Source organism: Scyliorhinus torazame, chromosome 8 (genome assembly GCF_047496885.1).
Source record: "Scyliorhinus torazame isolate Kashiwa2021f chromosome 8, sScyTor2.1, whole genome shotgun sequence".
Lineage (NCBI taxonomy): Eukaryota > Metazoa > Chordata > Chondrichthyes > Carcharhiniformes > Scyliorhinidae > Scyliorhinus > Scyliorhinus torazame.
Genome location: NC_092714.1, coordinates 4,267,032 through 4,291,244, shown reverse-complemented (window position 1 = coordinate 4,291,244; position 24,213 = coordinate 4,267,032). Strand labels below are relative to the sequence as shown.

Sequence of the window (24,213 nt, the reverse complement as noted above, 5' to 3'; positions counted from 1 at the left end):
TCAGGACTTCCCGTGTGCAGTGTACTCCGGGACAGGACTTCCCCGTGTGCAGTGTACTCCGGGACAGGAATTCCCCGTGTGCAGTGTACTCCGGGGTCAGGACTTCCCCGTGTGCAGTGTACTCCGGGACAGGACTTCCCCGTGTGCAGTGTACTCCGGGACAGGACTTCCCCGTGTGCAGTGTACTCCAGGACAGGACTTCCCCGTGTGCAGTGTACTCCGGGACAGGACTTCCCCGTGTGCAGTGTACTCCGGGACAGGACTTCCCCATGTGCAGTGTACTCTGGGACAGGACTTCCCCGTGTGCAGTGTACTCCGGGACAGGACCTCCCCGTGTGCAGTGTACTCCGGGGTCCGGTCCTCCCCGTGTGCAGTGTACTCCGGGGTCCGGACTTCCCCGTGTGCAGTGTACTCCGGGGTCAGGACTTCCCCGTGTGCAGTGTACTCCGGGGTCAGGACTTCCCCGTGTGCAGTGTACTCCGGGACAGGACTTCCCCGTGTGCAGTGTACTCCGGGGTCAGGACTTCCCCGTGTGCAGTGTACTCTGGGACAGGACTTCCCCGTGTGCAGTGTACTCCGGGACAGGACTTCCCCGTGTGCAGTGTACTCTGGGACAGGACTTCCCGTGTGCTGTGTACTCCGGGACAGGACTTCCGTGTGCTGTGTACTCCGGGACAGGACTTCCCGTGTGCTGTGTCCTCGGGACAGGACTTCCCCGTGTGCAGTGTACTCCGGGGTCCTGACTTCCCCGTGTGCAGTGTACTCCGGGACAGGACTTCCCGTGTGCAGTGTACTCCGGGACAGAACTTCCCGTGTGCTGTGTACTCCGGGGTCCTGACTTCCCCGTGTGCAGTGTACTCCGGGACAGGACATCCCGTGTGCAGTGTACTCCGGGGACAGGACTTCCCGTGTGCAGTGTACTCCGGGACAGGACTTCCCGTGTGCTATGTACTCCGGGGACAGGACTTCCCGTGTGCAGTGTACTCCGGGACAGGACTTCCCGTGTGCAGTGTACTCCGGGACAGGACTTCCCCGTGTGCAGTGTACTCCGGGACAGGACTTCCGTGTGCTGTGTACTCCGGGGACAGGACTTCCCCGTGTGCAGTGTACTCCGGGACAGGACTTCCGTGTGCTGTGTACTCCAGGGACAGGACATCCCCGTGTGCAGTGTACTCCGGGGTCCGGACTTCCCCGTGTGCAGTGTACTCCGGGACAGGACTTCCCCGTGTGCAGTGTACTCCGGGACAGGACATCCCCGTGTGCAGTGTACTCCGGGACAGGACTTCCCCGTGTGCAGTGTACTCCGGGACAGGACTTCCCCGTGTGCAGTGTACTCCGGGGTCCGGACTTCCCCGTGTGCAGTGTACTCCGGGACAGGACTTCCCCGTGTGCAGTGTACTCCGGGACAGGACTTCCCCGTGTGCAGTGTACTCCGGGACAGGACTTCCCCGTGTGCAGTGTACTCCGGGACAGGACTTCCCCGTGTGCAGTGTACTCCGGGACAGGACTTCCCCGTGTGCAGTGTACTCCGGGACAGGACTTCCCCGTGTGCAGTGTACTCCGGGACAGGACTTCCCCGTGTGCAGTGTACTCCGGGACAGGACTTCCCCGTGTGCAGTGTACTCCGGGACAGGACTTCCCCGTGTGCAGTGTACTCCGGGGTCCGGACTTCCCCGTGTGCAGTGTACTCCGGGACAGGACTTCCGTGTGCTGTGTACTCCAGGGACAGGACATCCCCGTGTGCAGTGTACTCCGGGGTCCGGACTTCCCCGTGTGCAGTGTACTCCGGGACAGGACTTCCCCGTGTGCAGTGTACTCCGGGACAGGACATCCCCGTGTGCAGTGTACTCCGGGACAGGACTTCCCCGTGTGCAGTGTACTCCGGGACAGGACTTCCCCGTGTGCAGTGTACTCCGGGGTCCGGACTTCCCCGTGTGCAGTGTACTCCGGGACAGGACTTCCCCGTGTGCAGTGTACTCCGGGACAGGACTTCCCCGTGTGCAGTGTACTCCGGGACAGGACTTCCCCGTGTGCAGTGTACTCCGGGACAGGACTTCCCCGTGTGCAGTGTACTCCGGGACAGGACTTCCCCATGTGCAGTGTACTCCGGGACAGGACTTCCCCGTGTGCAGTGTACTCCGGGACAGGACTTCCCCGTGTGCAGTGTACTCCGGGACAGGACTTCCCCGTGTGCAGTGTACTCCGGGACAGGACTTCCCCGTGTGCAGTGTACTCCGGGGTCCGGACTTCCCCGTGTGCAGTGTACTCCGGGACAGGACTTCCCCGTTTGCAGTGTACTCCGGGACAGGACTTCCCCGTGTGCAGTGTACTCCGGGACAGGACTTCCCCGTGTGCAGTGTACTCCGGGACAGGACTTCCCCGTGTGCAGTGTACTCCGGGGTCAGGACTTCCCGTGTGCAGTGTACTCCGGGACAGGACTTCCCCGTGTGCAGTGTACACCGGGACAGGAATTCCCCGTGTGCAGTGTACTCCGGGGTCAGGACTTCCCCGTGTGCAGTGTACTCCGGGACAGGACTTCCCCGTGTGCAGTGTACTCCGGGACAGGACTTCCCCGTGTGCAGTGTACTCCGGGACAGGACTTCCCCGTGTGCAGTGTACTCCAGGACAGGACTTCCCCGTGTGCAGTGTACTCCGGGACAGGACTTCCCCGTGTGCAGTGTACTCCGGGACAGGACTTCCCCATGTGCAGTGTACTCTGGGACTGGACTTCCCCGTGTGCAGTGTACTCCGGGACAGGACCTCCCCGTGTGCAGTGTACTCCGGGACAGGACTTCCCCGTGTGCAGTGTACTCCGGGACAGGACTTCCCTGTGTGCAGTGTACTCCGGGGTCCGGACCTCCCCGTGTGCAGTGTACTCCGGGGTCCGGACTTCCCCGTGTGCAGTGTACTCCGGGGTCAGGACTTCCCCGTGTGCAGTGTACTCCGGGGTCAGGACTTCCCCGTGTGCAGTGTACTCCGGGACAGGACTTCCCCGTGTGCAGTGTACTCCGGGGTCAGGACTTCCCCGTGTGCAGTGTACTCTGGGACAGGACTTCCCCGTGTGCAGTGTACTCCGGGACAGGACTTCCCCGTGTGCAGTGTACTCTGGGACAGGACTTCCCGTGTGCTGTGTACTCCGGGACAGGACTTCCGTGTGCTGTGTACTCCGGGACAGGACTTCCCGTGTGCTGTGTCCTCGGGACAGGACTTCCCCGTGTGCAGTGTACTGCAGGGTCCTGACTTCCCCGTGTGCAGTGTACTCCGGGGACAGGTCTTCCCCGTGTGCAGTGTACTCCGGGACAGGACTTCCCCGTGTGCTGTGTACTCCGGGGTCAGGACTTCCCCGTGTGCAGTGTACTCCGGGACAGGACTTCCCGTGTGCTGTGTACTCCGGGGACAGGACTTCCCGTGTGCAGTGTACTCCGGGACAGGACTTCCCGTGTGCTGTGTACTCCGGGGACAGGACTTCCCGTGTGCAGTGTACTCCGGGACAGGACTTCCCGTGTGCAGTGTACTCCGGGGACAGGACTTCCCGTGTGCAGTGTACTCCGGGACAGGACTTCCCGTGTGCTATGTACTCCGGGGACAGGACTTCCCGTGTGCAGTGTACTCCGGGACAGGACTTCCCGTGTGCAGTGTACTCCGGGACAGGACTTCCCCGTGTGCAGTGTACTCCGGGACAGGACTTCCGTGTGCTGTGTACTCCGGGGACAGGACTTCCCCGTGTGCAGTGTACTCCAGGGACAGGACATCCCCGTGTGCAGTGTACTCCGGGGTCCGGACTTCCCCGTGTGCAGTGTACTCCGGGACAGGACATCCCCGTGTGCAGTGTACTCCGGGACAGGACATCCCCGTGTGCAGTGTACTCCGGGGTCCGGACTTCCCCGTGTGCAGTGTACTCCAGGGACAGGACTTCCCCGTGTGCAGTGTACTCCGGGGTCCGGACTTCCCCGTGTGCAGTGTACTCCGGGACAGGACATCCCCGTGTGCAGTGTACTCCGGGACAGGACTTCCCCGTGTGCAGTGTACTCCGGGACAGGACTTCCCCGTGTGCAGTGTACTCCGGGACAGGACTTCCCCGTGTGCAGTGTACTCCGGGGTCAGGACTTCCCGTGTGCAGTGTACTCCGGGGTCCGGACTTCCCCGTGTGCAGTGTACTCCGGGACAGGACATCCCCGTGTGCAGTGTACTCCGGGGTCCGGACTTCCCCGTGTGCAGTGTACTCCGGGACAGGACTTCCCCGTGTGCAGTCTACTCCGGGACAGGACATCCCCGTGTGCAGTGTACTCCGGGACAGGACATCCCCGTGTGCAGTGTACTCCGGGACAGGACTTCCCCGTGTGCAGTGTACTCCGGGACAGGACTTCCCCGTGTGCAGTGTACTCCGGGACAGGACTTCCCCGTGTGCAGTGTACTTCGGGGTCCGGACTTCCCCGTGTGCAGTGTACTCCGGGACAGGACTTCCCCGTGTGCAGTGTACTCCGGGACAGGACTTCCCCGTGTGCAGTGTACTCCGGGGACAGGACATCCCCGTGTGCAGTGTACTCCGGGACAGGACTTCCCCGTGTGCAGTGTACTCCGGGACAGGACTTCCCCGTGTGCAGTGTACTCCGGGACAGGACTTCCCCGTGTGCAGTGTACTCCGGGACAGGACTTCCCCGTGTGCAGTGTACTCCGGGACAGGACTTCCCCGTGTGCAGTGTACTCCGGGACAGGACTTCGCCGTGTGCAGGGTACTCCGGGACAGGACTTCCCCGTGTGCAGTGTACTCCGGGACAGGACTTCCCCGTGTGCAGTGTACTCCGGGACAGGACTTCCCCGTGTGCAGTGTACTCCGGGACAGGACTTCCCCGTGTGCAGTGTACTCCGGGACAGGACTTCCCCGTGTGCAGTGTACTCTGGGACAGGACTTCCCCGTGTGCAGTGTACTCCGGGACAGGACTTCCCCGTGTGCAGTGTACTCTGGGACAGGACTTCCCCGTGTGCAGTGTACTCCGGACAGGACCTCCCCGTGTGCAGTGTACTCCGGGACAGGACTTCCCCGTGTGCAGTGTACTCCGGGACAGGACTTCCCCGTGTGCAGTGTACTCTGGGACAGGACTTCCCCGTGTGCAGTGTACTCCGGGACAGGACTTGCCCGTGTGCAGTGTACTCCGGGACAGGACTTCCCCGTGTGCAGTGTGCTCCGGGGTCCGGACTTCCCCGTGTGCAGTGTACTCCGGGGACAGGACTTCCCCGTGTGCAGTGTACTCCGGGACAGGACTTCCCCGTGTGCAGTTAACTCCGGAACAGGAATTCCCCGTGTGCAGTGTACTCCGGGACAGGACTTCCCCGTGTGCAGTGTACTCCGGGGTCAGGACTTCCCGTGTGCAGTGTACTCCGGGACAGGACTTCCCCGTGTGCAGTGTACTCCGGGACAGGAATTCCCCGTGTGCAGTGTACTCCGGGGTCAGGACTTCCCCGTGTGCAGTGTACTCCGGGACAGGACTTCCCCGTGTGCAGTGTACTCCGGGACAGGACTTCCCCGTGTGCAGTGTACTCCAGGACAGGACTTCCCCGTGTGCAGTGTACTCCGGGACAGGACTTCCCCGTGTGCAGTGTACTCCGGGACAGGACTTCCCCATGTGCAGTGTACTCTGGGACAGGACTTCCCCGTGTGCAGTGTACTCCGGGACAGGACCTCCCCGTGTGCAGTGTACTCCGGGGTCCGGTCCTCCCCGTGTGCAGTGTACTCCGGGGTCCGGACTTCCCCGTGTGCAGTGTACTCCGGGGTCAGGACTTCCCCGTGTGCAGTGTACTCCGGGGTCAGGACTTCCCCGTGTGCAGTGTACTCCGGGACAGGACTTCCCCGTGTGCAGTGTACTCCGGGGTCAGGACTTCCCCGTGTGCAGTGTACTCTGGGACAGGACTTCCCCGTGTGCAGTGTACTCCGGGACAGGACTTCCCCGTGTGCAGTGTACTCTGGGACAGGACTTCCCGTGTGCTGTGTACTCCGGGACAGGACTTCCGTGTGCTGTGTACTCCGGGACAGGACTTCCCGTGTGCTGTGTCCTCGGGACAGGACTTCCCCGTGTGCAGTGTACTCCGGGGTCCTGACTTCCCCGTGTGCAGTGTACTCCGGGACAGGACTTCCCGTGTGCAGTGTACTCCGGGACAGAACTTCCCGTGTGCTGTGTACTCCGGGGTCCTGACTTCCCCGTGTGCAGTGTACTCCGGGACAGGACATCCCGTGTGCAGTGTACTCCGGGGACAGGACTTCCCGTGTGCAGTGTACTCCGGGACAGGACTTCCCGTGTGCTATGTACTCCGGGGACAGGACTTCCCGTGTGCAGTGTACTCCGGGACAGGACTTCCCGTGTGCAGTGTACTCCGGGACAGGACTTCCCCGTGTGCAGTGTACTCCGGGACAGGACTTCCGTGTGCTGTGTACTCCGGGGACAGGACTTCCCCGTGTGCAGTGTACTCCGGGACAGGACTTCCGTGTGCTGTGTACTCCAGGGACAGGACATCCCCGTGTGCAGTGTACTCCGGGGTCCGGACTTCCCCGTGTGCAGTGTACTCCGGGACAGGACTTCCCCGTGTGCAGTGTACTCCGGGACAGGACATCCCCGTGTGCAGTGTACTCCGGGACAGGACTTCCCCGTGTGCAGTGTACTCCGGGACAGGACTTCCCCGTGTGCAGTGTACTCCGGGGTCCGGACTTCCCCGTGTGCAGTGTACTCCGGGACAGGACTTCCCCGTGTGCAGTGTACTCCGGGACAGGACTTCCCCGTGTGCAGTGTACTCCGGGACAGGACTTCCCCGTGTGCAGTGTACTCCGGGACAGGACTTCCCCGTGTGCAGTGTACTCCGGGACAGGACTTCCCCGTGTGCAGTGTACTCCGGGACAGGACTTCCCCGTGTGCAGTGTACTCCGGGACAGGACTTCCCCGTGTGCAGTGTACTCCGGGACAGGACTTCCCCGTGTGCAGTGTACTCCGGGACAGGACTTCCCCGTGTGCAGTGTACTCCGGGGTCCGGACTTCCCCGTGTGCAGTGTACTCCGGGACAGGACTTCCGTGTGCTGTGTACTCCAGGGACAGGACATCCCCGTGTGCAGTGTACTCCGGGGTCCGGACTTCCCCGTGTGCAGTGTACTCCGGGACAGGACTTCCCCGTGTGCAGTGTACTCCGGGACAGGACATCCCCGTGTGCAGTGTACTCCGGGACAGGACTTCCCCGTGTGCAGTGTACTCCGGGACAGGACTTCCCCGTGTGCAGTGTACTCCGGGGTCCGGACTTCCCCGTGTGCAGTGTACTCCGGGACAGGACTTCCCCGTGTGCAGTGTACTCCGGGACAGGACTTCCCCGTGTGCAGTGTACTCCGGGACAGGACTTCCCCGTGTGCAGTGTACTCCGGGACAGGACTTCCCCGTGTGCAGTGTACTCCGGGACAGGACTTCCCCATGTGCAGTGTACTCCGGGACAGGACTTCCCCGTGTGCAGTGTACTCCGGGACAGGACTTCCCCGTGTGCAGTGTACTCCGGGACAGGACTTCCCCGTGTGCAGTGTACTCCGGGACAGGACTTCCCCGTGTGCAGTGTACTCCGGGGTCCGGACTTCCCCGTGTGCAGTGTACTCCGGGACAGGACTTCCCCGTTTGCAGTGTACTCCGGGACAGGACTTCCCCGTGTGCAGTGTACTCCGGGACAGGACTTCCCCGTGTGCAGTGTACTCCGGGACAGGACTTCCCCGTGTGCAGTGTACTCCGGGGTCAGGACTTCCCGTGTGCAGTGTACTCCGGGACAGGACTTCCCCGTGTGCAGTGTACACCGGGACAGGAATTCCCCGTGTGCAGTGTACTCCGGGGTCAGGACTTCCCCGTGTGCAGTGTACTCCGGGACAGGACTTCCCCGTGTGCAGTGTACTCCGGGACAGGACTTCCCCGTGTGCAGTGTACTCCGGGACAGGACTTCCCCGTGTGCAGTGTACTCCAGGACAGGACTTCCCCGTGTGCAGTGTACTCCGGGACAGGACTTCCCCGTGTGCAGTGTACTCCGGGACAGGACTTCCCCATGTGCAGTGTACTCTGGGACTGGACTTCCCCGTGTGCAGTGTACTCCGGGACAGGACCTCCCCGTGTGCAGTGTACTCCGGGACAGGACTTCCCCGTGTGCAGTGTACTCCGGGACAGGACTTCCCTGTGTGCAGTGTACTCCGGGGTCCGGACCTCCCCGTGTGCAGTGTACTCCGGGGTCCGGACTTCCCCGTGTGCAGTGTACTCCGGGGTCAGGACTTCCCCGTGTGCAGTGTACTCCGGGGTCAGGACTTCCCCGTGTGCAGTGTACTCCGGGACAGGACTTCCCCGTGTGCAGTGTACTCCGGGGTCAGGACTTCCCCGTGTGCAGTGTACTCTGGGACAGGACTTCCCCGTGTGCAGTGTACTCCGGGACAGGACTTCCCCGTGTGCAGTGTACTCTGGGACAGGACTTCCCGTGTGCTGTGTACTCCGGGACAGGACTTCCGTGTGCTGTGTACTCCGGGACAGGACTTCCCGTGTGCTGTGTCCTCGGGACAGGACTTCCCCGTGTGCAGTGTACTGCAGGGTCCTGACTTCCCCGTGTGCAGTGTACTCCGGGGACAGGTCTTCCCCGTGTGCAGTGTACTCCGGGACAGGACTTCCCCGTGTGCTGTGTACTCCGGGGTCAGGACTTCCCCGTGTGCAGTGTACTCCGGGACAGGACTTCCCGTGTGCTGTGTACTCCGGGGACAGGACTTCCCGTGTGCAGTGTACTCCGGGACAGGACTTCCCGTGTGCTGTGTACTCCGGGGACAGGACTTCCCGTGTGCAGTGTACTCCGGGACAGGACTTCCCGTGTGCAGTGTACTCCGGGGACAGGACTTCCCGTGTGCAGTGTACTCCGGGACAGGACTTCCCGTGTGCTATGTACTCCGGGGACAGGACTTCCCGTGTGCAGTGTACTCCGGGACAGGACTTCCCGTGTGCAGTGTACTCCGGGACAGGACTTCCCCGTGTGCAGTGTACTCCGGGACAGGACTTCCGTGTGCTGTGTACTCCGGGGACAGGACTTCCCCGTGTGCAGTGTACTCCAGGGACAGGACATCCCCGTGTGCAGTGTACTCCGGGGTCCGGACTTCCCCGTGTGCAGTGTACTCCGGGACAGGACATCCCCGTGTGCAGTGTACTCCGGGACAGGACATCCCCGTGTGCAGTGTACTCCGGGGTCCGGACTTCCCCGTGTGCAGTGTACTCCAGGGACAGGACTTCCCCGTGTGCAGTGTACTCCGGGGTCCGGACTTCCCCGTGTGCAGTGTACTCCGGGACAGGACATCCCCGTGTGCAGTGTACTCCGGGACAGGACTTCCCCGTGTGCAGTGTACTCCGGGACAGGACTTCCCCGTGTGCAGTGTACTCCGGGACAGGACTTCCCCGTGTGCAGTGTACTCCGGGGTCAGGACTTCCCGTGTGCAGTGTACTCCGGGGTCCGGACTTCCCCGTGTGCAGTGTACTCCGGGACAGGACATCCCCGTGTGCAGTGTACTCCGGGGTCCGGACTTCCCCGTGTGCAGTGTACTCCGGGACAGGACTTCCCCGTGTGCAGTCTACTCCGGGACAGGACATCCCCGTGTGCAGTGTACTCCGGGACAGGACTTCCCCGTGTGCAGTGTACTCCGGGACAGGACTTCCCCGTGTGCAGTGTACTCCGGGACAGGACTTCCCCGTGTGCAGTCTACTCCGGGACAGGACTTCCCCGTGTGCAGTGTACTCCGGGACAGGACTTCCCCGTGTGCAGTGTACTCCGGGGACAGGACATCCCCGTGTGCAGTGTACTCTGGGACAGGACTTCCCCGTGTGCAGTGTACTCCGGGACAGGACCTCCCCGTGTGCAGTGTACTCCGGGACAGGACCTCCCCGTGTGCAGTGTACTCCGGGACAGGACTTCCCCGTGTGCAGTGTACTCCGGGACAGGACCTCCCCGTGTGCAGTGTACTCCGGGACAGGACCTCCCCGTGTGCAGTGTACTCCGGGACAGGACTTCCCCGTGTGCAGTGTACTCCGGGACAGGACCTCCCCGTGTGCAGTGTACTCCGGGGACAGGACTTCCCCGTGTGCAGTGTACTCCGGGACAGGACATCCCCGTGTGCAGTGTACTCCGGGGACAGGACGTCACCGCCTCCCGCAGCGTGTTTCTCGGGGGCGGAGGAGCCGACCATTGTTTAATTCATAAACAATGACACCAGGATCCGATGGAATTCCAACGTTTTTCTCTCACCATTTAGAAAATATTCTGCTTTTCAATCTTTCCTGTTAATGTTGGATAACTCTGGCGCGATTCTGCGACCGGCGGGGGGCTGCGCGAATCGCGCCACGCTGCCCCGACGCCGGGACGCCATTCTCCCGCCCGTGAAAAAACGGGCGGGCGCACATGGCGCCAGGCCGCATGAAGAATCGTGGCAAACAGCCGTAGCGGGGATCCTCTGGCGGATCCGCGATTCTCCGGCCAAGCGGCCGTCCAAAAAAACCTGAGACCCGCTGGCGCTATTCTAACATGCTCTGTGCCGGCGGGACTTCGGGGTTGAAGGCTCCGGGGGTGGCCAGTGGCATGGGGTGAGGGGGGGTCCAACCCCGGAGAGGCCCTCTGCACTGGCCTGGCCCACGATCGGGGCCCACCGATCGGCGGTCCGGCCCCTCTGGCTGCGGACCTCCTTTCTTCTGCGCCGGCTCCTGGATCCCTGCACTATTTGGCGTTGGGGCAGGTGCGGGAATAACGGCCAGTGCGCATGCGCTAGTTGGCGCTGACCCAACTGCTCATGGTGCGGTGCCGGGTCGATGCCAGGAGCTGGAGCGGCGTGGCCCACTCCAGCGCCGTGCTGGCCCCCCCAGGATCCGAGAATCGGGTCTCAGAACCAGCGTGGGAGTAAAGTACTCCCGTTTTGGCGCCGGCACTCTGGCGCCGGACCAGAGAAGCGCGGCCGTGTCTCCACATTGTACCATAGTTGACACGTTCCTATCCATTTCTCTAACCCGTCTAAACCCTTCAACTTCTTTGTATTCTCCTAAAAGCTTACTTTCCAATCCAACTCTGGAGAACCAGCCAATGGGGATACAATATACTCAATCATACAATCATAGAATGGCCTTTCCGCCCATCAAGTCTGGACTGACCCTCTGAAAGGCCGCGCGGAGTTTGCCTGCAGGGGAGATGCTTTCTCCTCCCCCCCCCCCCCCACCCACTTGGCAGTGGGATTTCCCATTAGAACCACCCCACGCCGCCGGACACCCATGTGCGGGATTGTATTGTCAGAGGGAAAACTGAATGGCAACGACCGCAGACTTCCGGCAATAGTTTCACTCTCGGTCCTTTGTGTTAACTCTGTTGAAACATGTCACAATTTTCTGACTGCCCTGTTTTATTCACATCTTCCGACCTCTCTTTTGTTACAACACCCGGGGCGAGCGCACGGTCAGTTTCAACCCCACAGACCCCGAAGTCCCAGCATAAGTGAATGAACGAATAATGTGTGTTTCCCTGAGATCTTTAACCCTGGCTGCTCCAATGAGTTACAGACAGCAAACTTATAAGTAAAACATTAAAATTAACAAACAATTTATTTATAACAAGAGTACAGTTGAATGTATGAAGGAAATAATTGCCACTTTGGTCTACTAGTCTACCAAAACCCAAAACCTCATCTCACCCTCCACCGAGACACACACAAAAGGGATCCAATAATCTGTAAACAATACACTCCAATAATCTGTAAACAATACACCCAATAATCTGTAAACAATACACTCCAATAATCTGTAAACAATACACCCAATAATCTGTAAACAATACACCCAATAATCTGTAAACAATACACCCAATAATCTGTAAACAATACACCCAATAATCTGTAAACGATACACCCAATAATCTGTAAACAATACACCCAATAATCTGTAAACAATACACTCCAATAATCTGTAAACAATACACCCAATAATCTGTAAACAATACACCCAATAATCTGTAAACAATACACCCAATAATCTGTACACAATACACTCCAATAATCTGTAAACAATACACCCAATAATCTGTAAACAATACACCCAATAATCTGTAAACAATACACTCCAATAATCTGTAAACAATACACCCAATAATCTGTAAACAATACACCCAATAATCTGTAAACAATACACTCCAATAATCTGTAAACAATACACCCAATAATCTGTAAACAACACACCCAATAATCTGTAAACAATACACCCAATATGCTGTAAACAATACACCCAATAATCTGTAAACAATACACACCAATAATCTGTAAACAATACACACCAATAATCTGTAAACAATACACCCAATATGCTGTAAACAATACACCCAATATGCTGTAAACAATACACCCAATAATCTGTAAACAATACACACCAATAATCTGTATACAATACACCCAATAATCTGTAAACAACACACCCAATAATGTGTAAACAATACACCCAATAATCTGTAAGCAATACACCCAATAATCTGTAAACAATACAGCCAATAATCTGTAAACAATACACTCCAATAATCTGTAAACAATACACCCAATAATCTGTAAACAATACACCCAATAATCTGTAAACAATACACACCAATAATCTGTAAACAATGCACCCAATAATCTGTAAACAATACACCCAATAATCTGTAAACAATACACCCAATAATCTGTAAACAATACACCCAATAATCTGTAAACAATACACCCAATAATCTGTAAACAATACACCCAATAATCTGTAAACAATACACTCCAATAATCTGTAAACAATACACTCCAATAATCTGTAAACAATACACCCAATAATCTGTAAACAATACACCCAATAATCTGTAAACAATACACACCAATAATCTGTAAACAATACACTCCAATAATCTGTAAACAATACACTCCAATAATCTGTAAACAATACACCCAATAATCTGTAAACAATACACCCAATAATCTGTAAACAATACACTCCAATAATCTGTAAACAATACACTCCAATAATCTGTAAACAATACACCCAATAATCTGTAAACAATACACCCAATAATCTGTAAACAATACACACCAATAATCTGTAAACAATACACTCCAATAATCTGTAAACAATACACTCCAATAATCTGTAAACAATACACCCAATAATCTGTAAACAATACACCCAATAATCTGTAAACAATACACCCAATAATCTGTAAACAATACACTCCAATAATCTGTAAACAATACACCCAATAATCTGTAAACAATACAGCCAATAATCTGTAAACAATACACCCAATAATCTGTAAACAATACACCCAATAATCTGTAAACAATACACTCCAATAATCTGTAAACAATACACCCAATAATCTGTAAACAATACACCCAATAATCTGTACACAATACACTCCAATAATCTGTAAACTATACACCCAATAATCTGTAAACAATACACCCAATAATCTGTAAACAATACACTCCAATAATCTGTAAACAATACACCCAATAATCTGTAAACAATACACCCAATAATCTGTAAACAATACACTCCAATAATCTGTAAACAATACACCCAATAATCTGTAAACAACACACCCAATAATCTGAAAACAATACACCCAATAATCTGTAAACAATACACCCAATAATCTGTAAACAATACACCCAATAATCTGAAACAATACACCCAATAATCTGTAAACAACACACCCAATAATCTGTAAACAATACACCCAATATGCTGTAAACAATACACCCAATATGCTGTAAACAATACACCCAATAATCTGTAAACAATACACACCAATAATCTGTAAACAATACACACCAATAATCTGTAAACAATACACCCAATAATCTGTAAACAATACACCCAATAATCTGTACACAATACACCCAATAATCTGTAAACAATACACTCCAATAATCTGTAAACAATACACTCCAATAATCTGTAAACAACACACCCAATAATCTGTAAACAATACACCCAATAATCTGTAAACAATACACCCAATAATCTGTAAACAACACACTCCAATAATCTGTAAACAATACACCCAATAATCTGTAAACAATACACCCAATAATCTGTAAACAATACACTCCGATAATCTGTAAACAATACACCCAATAATCTGTACACAATACACTCCAATAATCTGTAAACAACACACTCCAATAATCTGTAAACAATACACCCAATAATCTGTAAACAATACACCCAATAATCAGTAAACAATACACTCCAATAATCTGTAAACAATACACCCAATAATCTGTAAACAATACACCCAATATGCTGTAAACAATACACCCAATAATCTGTAAACAATACACCCAATAATCTGTAGACAATACACCCAATATGCTGTAAACAATACACCCAATAATCTGTAAACAATACACACCAATAATCTGTAAACAATACACCCAATAATCTGTAAACAATACACCCAATAATCTGTACACAATACACCCAATAATCTGTAAACAATACACCCAATAATCTGTAAACAATACACCCAATAATCTTTTAACAATACACTCCGATAATCTGTAAACAATACACTCCAATAATCTGTAAACAATACACTCCAATCATCTGTAAACAATACACCCAATAATCTGTAAACAATACACTCCAATAATCTGTAAACAATACACCCAATAATCTGTAAACAATACACCCAATAATCTGTAAACAATACACACCAATAATCTGTAAACAATACACTCCAATAATCTGTAAACAATACACTCCAATAATCTGTAAACAATACACCCAATAATCTGTAAACAATACACCCAATATGCTGTAAACAATACACCCAATATGCTGTAAACAATACACCCAATAATCTGTAAACAATACACTCCAATAATCTGTAAACAATACACCCAATAATCTGTAAACAATACACCCAATAATCTGTAAACAATACACCCAATAATCTGTAAACAACACACCCAATAATCTGTAAACAATACACCCAATATGCTGTAAACAATACACCCAATATGCTGTAAACAATACACCCAATAATCTGTAAACAATACACTCCAATAATCTGTAAACAATACACCCAATAATCTGTAAACAATACACCCAATAATCTGTAAACAATACACCCAATAATCTGTAAACAATACACCCAATAATCTGTAAACAATACAGCCAATAATCTGTAAACAATACACCCAATAATCTGTAAACAATACACCCAATAATCTGTAAACAATACACCCAATAATCTGTAAACAACACACTCCAATAATCTGTAAACAATACACCCAATAATCTGTAAACAATACACCCAATAATCTGTAAACAATACACTCCGATAATCTGTAAACAATACACCCAATAATCTGTACACAATACACTCCAATAATCTGTAAACAACACACTCCAATAATCTGTAAACAATAGACCCAATAATCTGTAAACAATACACCCAATAATCAGTAAACAATACACTCCAATAATCTGTAAACAATACACCCAATAATCTGTAAACAATACACCCAATATGCTGTAAACAATACACCCAATAATCTGTAAACAATACACCCAATAATCTGTAGACAATACACCCAATATGCTGTAAACAATATACCCAATAATCTGTAAACAATACACTCCAATAATCTGTAAACAATACACCCAATAATCTGTAAACAATACACCCAATATGCTGTAAACAATACACCCAATAATCTGTAAACAATACACCCAATAATCTGTAAACAATACACCCAATAATCTGTAAACAATACACTCCAATAATCTGTAAACAATACACCCAATAATCTGTAAACAATACACTCCAATAATCTGTAAACAATACACCCAATAATCTGTAAACAATACACCCAATAATCTGTAAACAACACACTCCAATAATCTGTAAACAATACACTCCAATAATCTGTAAACAATACACCCAATAATCTGTAAACAATACACTCCAATAATCTGTAATCAATACACCCAATAATCTGTACACAATACACTCCAATAATCTGTAAACAATACACTCCAATAATCTGTAAACAATACACATAATAATCTGTAAACAATACACTCCAATAATCTGTAAATAATACACCCAATAATCTGTAAACAATACACTCCAATAATCTGTAAACAATACACCCAATACGCTGTAAACAATACACACCAATAATCTGTAAACAATACACCCAATAATCTGTAAACGATACACCCAATAATCTGTAAACAATACACCCAATACGCTGTAAACAATACACCCAATAATATGTAAACAATACACCCAATAATCTGTAAACAATACACCCAATAATCTGAAACAATACACCCAATAATCTGTAAACAACGCACCCAATAATCTGTAAACAATACACCCAATACGCTGTAAACAATACACCCAATATGCTGTAAACAATACACCCAATAATCTGTAAACAATACACACCAATAATCTGTATACAATACACCCAATAATCTGTAAACAACACACCCAATAATCTGTAAACAATACACTCCAATAATCTGTAAACAACACACCCAGTAATCTGTAAACAATACACCCAATATGCTGTAAACAATACACCCAATAATCTGTAAACAATACACCCAATAATCTGTAAACAATACACTCCAATAATCTGTAAACAATACACCCAATAATCTGTATACAATACACCCAATAATCTGTAAACAATACACCCAATAATCTGTATACAATACACCCAATAATCTGTAAACAATACACACCAATAATATGTAAACAATACACCCAATAATCTGTAAACAATACACCCAATAATCTGAAACAATACACCCAATAATCTGTAAACAACGCACCCAATAATCTGTAAACAATACACCCAATACGCTGTAAACAATACACCCAATATGCTGTAAACAATACACCCAATAATCTGTAAACAATACACACCAATAATCTGTATACAATACACCCAATAATCTGTAAACAATACACCCAATAATCTGTAAACAATACACTCCAATAATCTGTAAACAACACACCCAGTAATCTGTAAACAATACACCCAATATGCTGTAAACAATACACCCAATAATCTGTAAACAATACACCCAATAATCTGTAAACAATACACTCCAATAATCTGTAAACAATACACCCAATAATCTGTATACAATACACCCAATAATCTGTAAACAATACACCCAATAATCTGTATACAATACACCCAATAATCTGTAAACAATACACTCCAATAATCTGTAAACAATACACTCCAATAATCTGTAAACAATACACCCAATAATCTGTAAACAATACACCCAATAATCTGTAAACAATACACTCCAATAATCTGTAAACAATACACCCAATACGCTGCAAACAATACACCCAATAATCTGTAAACAATACACCCAATAATCCGTATACAATACACTCCAATAATCTGTAAACAATACACCCAATAATCTGTAAACAACACACCCAATAATCTGTAAACAATACACCCAATAACCTGTAAACAATACACCCAATAATCTGTAAACAATACACCCAATAATCTGTAAACAATACACCCAATAATCTGTAAACAATACACCCAATAATCTGTAAACAATACACTCCAATAATCTGTAAACAATACACCCAATAATCTGTAAACAATACACCCAATAATCTGTAAACAATACACCCAATAATCCGTATACAATACACTCCAATAATCTGTAAACAATACACCCAATAATCTGTAAACAACACACCCAATAATCTGTAAACAATACACCCAATAACCTGTAAACAATACACCCAATAATCTGTAAACAATACACCCAATAATCTGTAAACAATACACTCCAATAATCTGTAAACAATACACTCCAATAATCTGTAAACAATACACTCCAATAATCTGTAAACAATACACCCAATAATCTGTAAACAATACACCCAATAATCTGTAAACAATACACCCAATAATCTGTAAACAATACACCCAATAATCTGTAAACAATACACTCCAATAATCTGTAAACAATACACTCCAATAATCTGTAAACAATACACTCCAATAATCTGTAAACAATACACCCAATTATCTGTATACAATACAAACAAAGAACAAAGAAATGTACAGCACAGGAACAGCCCCTTCGGCCCTACAAGCCCGTGCCGACCATGCTGCCCGACTAAACTACAATCTTCTACAGTTCCTGGGTCCGTAACCCTCTATTCCCATCCTATTCATGTATTTGTCAAGATGCCCCTTAAATGTCACTATCGTCCCTGCTTCCACCACCTCCTCCGGTAGCGAGTTCCAGGCACCCACTACCCTCTGCGTAAAAAACTTGCCTCGTACATCTACTCTAAACCTTGCCCCTCTCACCTTAAACCTATGCCCCCTAGTAATTGACCCCCCTACCCTGGGGAAAAGCCTCTGACTATCCACTCTGTCTATGCCCCTCATAATTTTATATACCTCTATCAGGTCTCCCCTCAACCTCCTTCGTTCCAGTGAGAACAAACCGAGTTTATTCAACCACTCCTCATAGCTAATGCCCTCCATACCAGGCAACATTCTGGTAAATCTCTTCTGCACCCTCTCTAAAGCCTCCACATCCTTCTGGTAGTGTGGCGACCAGAATTGAACACAATACTCCAAGTGTGGCCTAACTAAGGTTCTATACAGTTGCAACATGACTTGCCAATTCTTATACTCAATGACCCGGCCAATGAAGGCAGGCATGCCGTATGCCTTCTTGACTACCTTCTCCACCTGTGTTGCCCCTTTCAATGACCTGTGGACCTGTACTCCTAGATCTCTTTGACTTTCAATACTCTTGAGGGTTCTACCATTCACTGTATATTCCCTACCTGCATTAGACCTTCCAAAATGCATTACCTCACATTTGTCCAGATTAAACTCCATCTGCCATCTCTCCGCCCAAGTCTCCAAACAATCTAAATCCTGCTGTATCCTCCGACAGTCCTCATCGCTATCCGCAATTCCACCAACCTTTGTGTCGTCTGCAAACTTACTAATCAGACCAGTTACATTTTCCTCCAAATCATTTATATATACTACAAAGAGCAAAGGTCCCAGTACTGATCCCTGTGGAACACCACTGGTCACAGCCCTCCAATGAGAAAAGCATCCTTCCATTGCTACTCTCTGCCTTCTATGGCCTAGCCAGTTCTGTATCCACCTTGCCAGCTCACCCCTGATCCCGTGTGACTTCACCTTTTGTACTAGTCTACCATGAGGGACCTTGTCAAAGGCCTTACTGAAGTCCATATAGACAACATCCACTGCCCTACCTTCATCAATCATCTTAGTGACCGCCTCGAAAAACTCTATCAAGTTAGTGAGACACGACCTCCCCTTCACAAAACCGTGCTGCCTCTCACTAATACGTCCATTTGCTTCCAAATGGGAGCAGATCCTGTCTCGAAGAATTCTCTCCAGTAATTTCCCTACCACTGAAGTAAGGCTCACCGGCCTGTAGTTCCCGGGATTATCCTTGCTACCCTTCTTAAACAGAGGAACAACATTGGCTATTCTCCAGTCCTCCGGGACATCCCCTGAAGACAGCAAGGATCCAAAGATTTCTGTCAAGGCCTCAGCAATTTCCTCTCCAGCCTCCTTCAGTATTCTGGGGTAGATCCCATCAGGCCCTGGGGACTTATCTACCTTAATATTTTTTAAGACACCCAACACCTCGTCTTTTTGGATCTCAATGTGACCCAGGTTATCTACACACCCTTCTCCAGACTCAACATCTACCAATTTCTTCTCTTTGGTGAATACTGATGCAAAGTATTCATTTAGTACGTCACCCATTTCCTCTGGCTCCACACATAGATTCCCTTGCCTATCCTTCAGTGGGCCAACCCTTTCCCTGGCTACCCTCTTGCTTTTTATGTACGTGTAAAAAGCCTTGGGATTTTCCTTAACCCTATTTGCCAATGACTTTTCGTGACCCCTTCTAGCCCTCCTGACTCCTTGCTTAAGTTCCTTCCTACTTTCCTTATATTCCACACAGGCTTCGTCTGTTCCCAGCCTTTTAGCCCTGACAAATGCCTCCTTTTTCTTTTTGACGAGGCCTACACCCAATAATCTGTAAACAATACACCCAGTAACCTGTAAACAATACACCCAATAATCTGTAAATAACACACCCGATAATCTGTAAACAATACACCCAGTAATCTGTAAACAATACACCCAGTAACCTGTAAACAATACACCCAATAATCTGTAAACAACACACCCAATAATCTGTAAACAATACACCCAATAATCTGTAAACAATACACCCAATACTCTGTAAACAATACACCCAATAATCTGTAAACAACACACCCAATAACCTGTAAACAATACACCCAATAATCTGTAAACAATACACCCAATAATCTGTAAACAATACACCCAATAATCTGTAAACAACACACCCAATAATCTGTAAACAATACACCCAATAATCTGTAAACAATACACCCAATAATCTGTAAAAAATACACTCCAATAATCTGTAAACAATACACCCAATAATCTGTAAACAATACACTCCAATAATCTGTAAACAATACACCCAATAATCTGTAAAAAAATACACTCCAATAATCTGTAAACAATACACCCAATAATCTGTAAACAATACACCCAATAATCTGTAAACAATACACTCCAATAATCTGTAAACAATACACCCAATAATCTGTAAACAATACACCCAATAATCTGTAAACAATACACCCAATAATCTGTACACAATACACCCAATAATCTGTATACAATACACCCAATAATCTGTAAACAATACACACCAATAATCTGTAAACAATACACCCAATAATCTGTATACAATACACCCAATAATCTGTACACAATACACCCAATAATCTGTAAACAATACACACCAATAATCTGTAAACAATACACCCAATAATCTGTAAACAATACACCCAATAATCTGTAAACAATACATCCAATAATCTGTAAACAATACACCCAATAATCTGTAAACAATACACCCAATAATCTGTAAACAATACACCCAATAATCTGTAAACAATACACCCAATAATCTGTAAACAATACACTCCAATAATCTGTAAACAATACACCCAATAATCTGTAAACAATACACCCAATAATCTGTAAACAATACACCCAATAATCTGTAAACAATACACCCAATAATCTGTAAACAATACACTCCAATAATCTGTAAACAATACACCCAATAATCTGTAAACAATACACCCAATAATCTGTAAACAATACACCCAATAATCTGTTAACAATACACCCAATAATCTGTAAACAATACACCCAATAATCTGTAAACAATACACTCCAATAATCTGTAAACAATACACCCAATAATCTGTAAACAATACACTCCAATAATCTGTAAACAATACACCCAATAATCTGTAAACAATACATCCAATAATCTGCAAACAATACACTCCAATAATCTGTAAACAATACACCCAATGATCTGTAAACAATACACTCCAATAATCTGTGAACAATACACCCAATAATCTGTAAACAATACACCCAATAATCTTTTAACAATACACTCCGATAATCTGTAAACAATACACTCCAATAATCTGTAAACAATACACCCAATAATCTGTAAACAATACACTCCAATAATCTGTAAACAATACACCCAATAATCTGTAAACAATACACCCAATAATCTGTTAACAATACACCCAATAATCTGTAAACAATACACCCAATAATCTGTAAACAACACACCCAATAATCTGTAAACAATACACCCAATAATCTGTAAACAATACACCCAATAATCTGTAAAAAATACACTCCAATAATCTGTAAACAATACACCCAATAATCTGTAAACAATACACTCCAATAATCTGTAAACAATACACCCAATAATCTGTAAAAAATACACTCCAATAATCTGTAAACAATACACCCAATAATCTGTAAACAATACACCCAATAACCTGTAAACAACACACCCAATAATCTGTAAACAATACACCCAATAATCTGTAAACAATACACTCCAATAATCTGTAAACAATACACTCCAATAATCTGTAAACAATACACTCCAATAATCTGTAAACAATACACCCAATAATCTGTAAACAATACACCCAATAATCTGTAAACAATACACCCAATAATCTGTACACAATACACCCAATAATCTGTAAACAATACACTCCGATAATCTGTAAACAATACACCCAATAATCTGTAAACAATACACTCCAATAATCTGTAAACAATACACCCAATAATCTGTAAACAATACACCCAATAATCTGTAAACAATACACCCAATACTCTGTAAACAATACACCCAATAATCTGTAAACAATACACCCAATAATCTGTAAACAATACACCCAATAATCTGTAAACAATACACTCCAATAATCTGTAAACAATACACCCAATAATCTGTAAACAATACACTCCAATAATCTGTGAACAATACACCCAATAATCTGTAAACAATACACCCAATAATCTTTTAACAATACACTCCGATAATCTGTAAACAATACACTCCAATAATCTGTAAACAATACACCCAATAATCTGTAAACAATACACTCCAATAATCTGTAAACAATACACCCAATAATCTGTAAACAATACACCCAATAATCTGTTAACAATACACCCAATAATCTGTAAACAATACACCCAATAATCTGTAAACAACACACCCAATAATCTGTAAACAATACACCCAATAATCTGTAAACAATACACCCAATAATCTGTAAAAAATACACTCCAATAATCTGTAAACAATACACCCAATAATCTGTAAACAATACACTCCAATAATCTGTAAACAATACACCCAATAATCTGTAAAAAATACACTCCAATAATCTGTAAACAATACACCCAATAATCTGTAAACAATACACCCAATAATCTGTAAACAATACACTCCAATAATCTGTAAACAATACACCCAATAATCTGTAAACAATACACCCAATAATCTGTAAACAATACACCCAATAATCTGTACACAATACACCCAATAATCTGGATACAATACACCCAATAATCTGTAAACAATACACACCAATAATCTGTAAACAATACACCCAATAATCTGTATACAATACACCCAATAATCTGTACACAATACACCCAATAATCTGTAAACAATACACTCCAATAATCTGTAAACAATACACCCAATAATCTGTAAACAATACACCCAATAATCTGTAAACAATACACCCAATAATCTGTAAACAATACACCCAATAATCTGTACACAATACACCCAATAATCTGTATACAATACACCCAATAATCTGTAAACAATACACACCAATAATCTGTAAACAATACACCCAATAATCTGTAAACAATACACCCAATAATCTGTAAACAATACACCCAATAATCTGTAAACAATACATCCAATAATCTGTAAACAATACACCCAATAATCTGTAAACAATACACCCAATAATCTGTAAACAATACACCCAATAATCTGTAAACAATACACCCAATAATCTGTAAACAATACACTCCAATAATCTGTAAACAATACACCCAATAATCTGTAAACAATACACCCAATAATCTGTAAACAATGCACCCAATAATCTGTAAACAATACACCCAATAATCTGTAAACAATACACTCCAATAATCTGTAAACAATACACTCCAATAATCTGTAAACAATACACCCAATAATCTGTAAACAATACACCCAATAATCTGTAAACAATACACTCCAATAATCTGTAAACAATACACTCCAATAATCTGTAAACAATACACCCAATAATCTGTAAACAATACACCCAATAATCTGTAAACAATACACTCCAATAATCTGTAAACAATACACCCAATAATCTGTAAACAATACACCCAATAATCTGTAAACAATACACCCAATAATCTGTTAACAATACACCCAATAATCTGTAAACAATACACCCAATAATCTGTAAACAATACACTCCAATAATCTGTAAACAATACACCCAATAATCTGTAAACAATACACTCCAATAATCTGTAAACAATACACCCAATAATCTGTAAACAATACACCCAATAATCTGTAAACAATACACTCCAATAATCTGTAAACAATACACCCAATAATCTGTAAACAATACACTCCAATAATCTGTAAA

At 47.1% G+C, this 24,213-nt stretch overlaps 1 protein-coding gene across 2 annotated transcripts in view; it reads left to right on the top strand.

The window, feature by feature from the left end:
• cadm2b (cell adhesion molecule 2b) overlaps positions 1–24,213 on the top strand; it is a 646,038-nt gene that overhangs the window by 463,677 nt on the left and 158,148 nt on the right. The gene's annotated exons all lie outside the window — the stretch shown is intronic.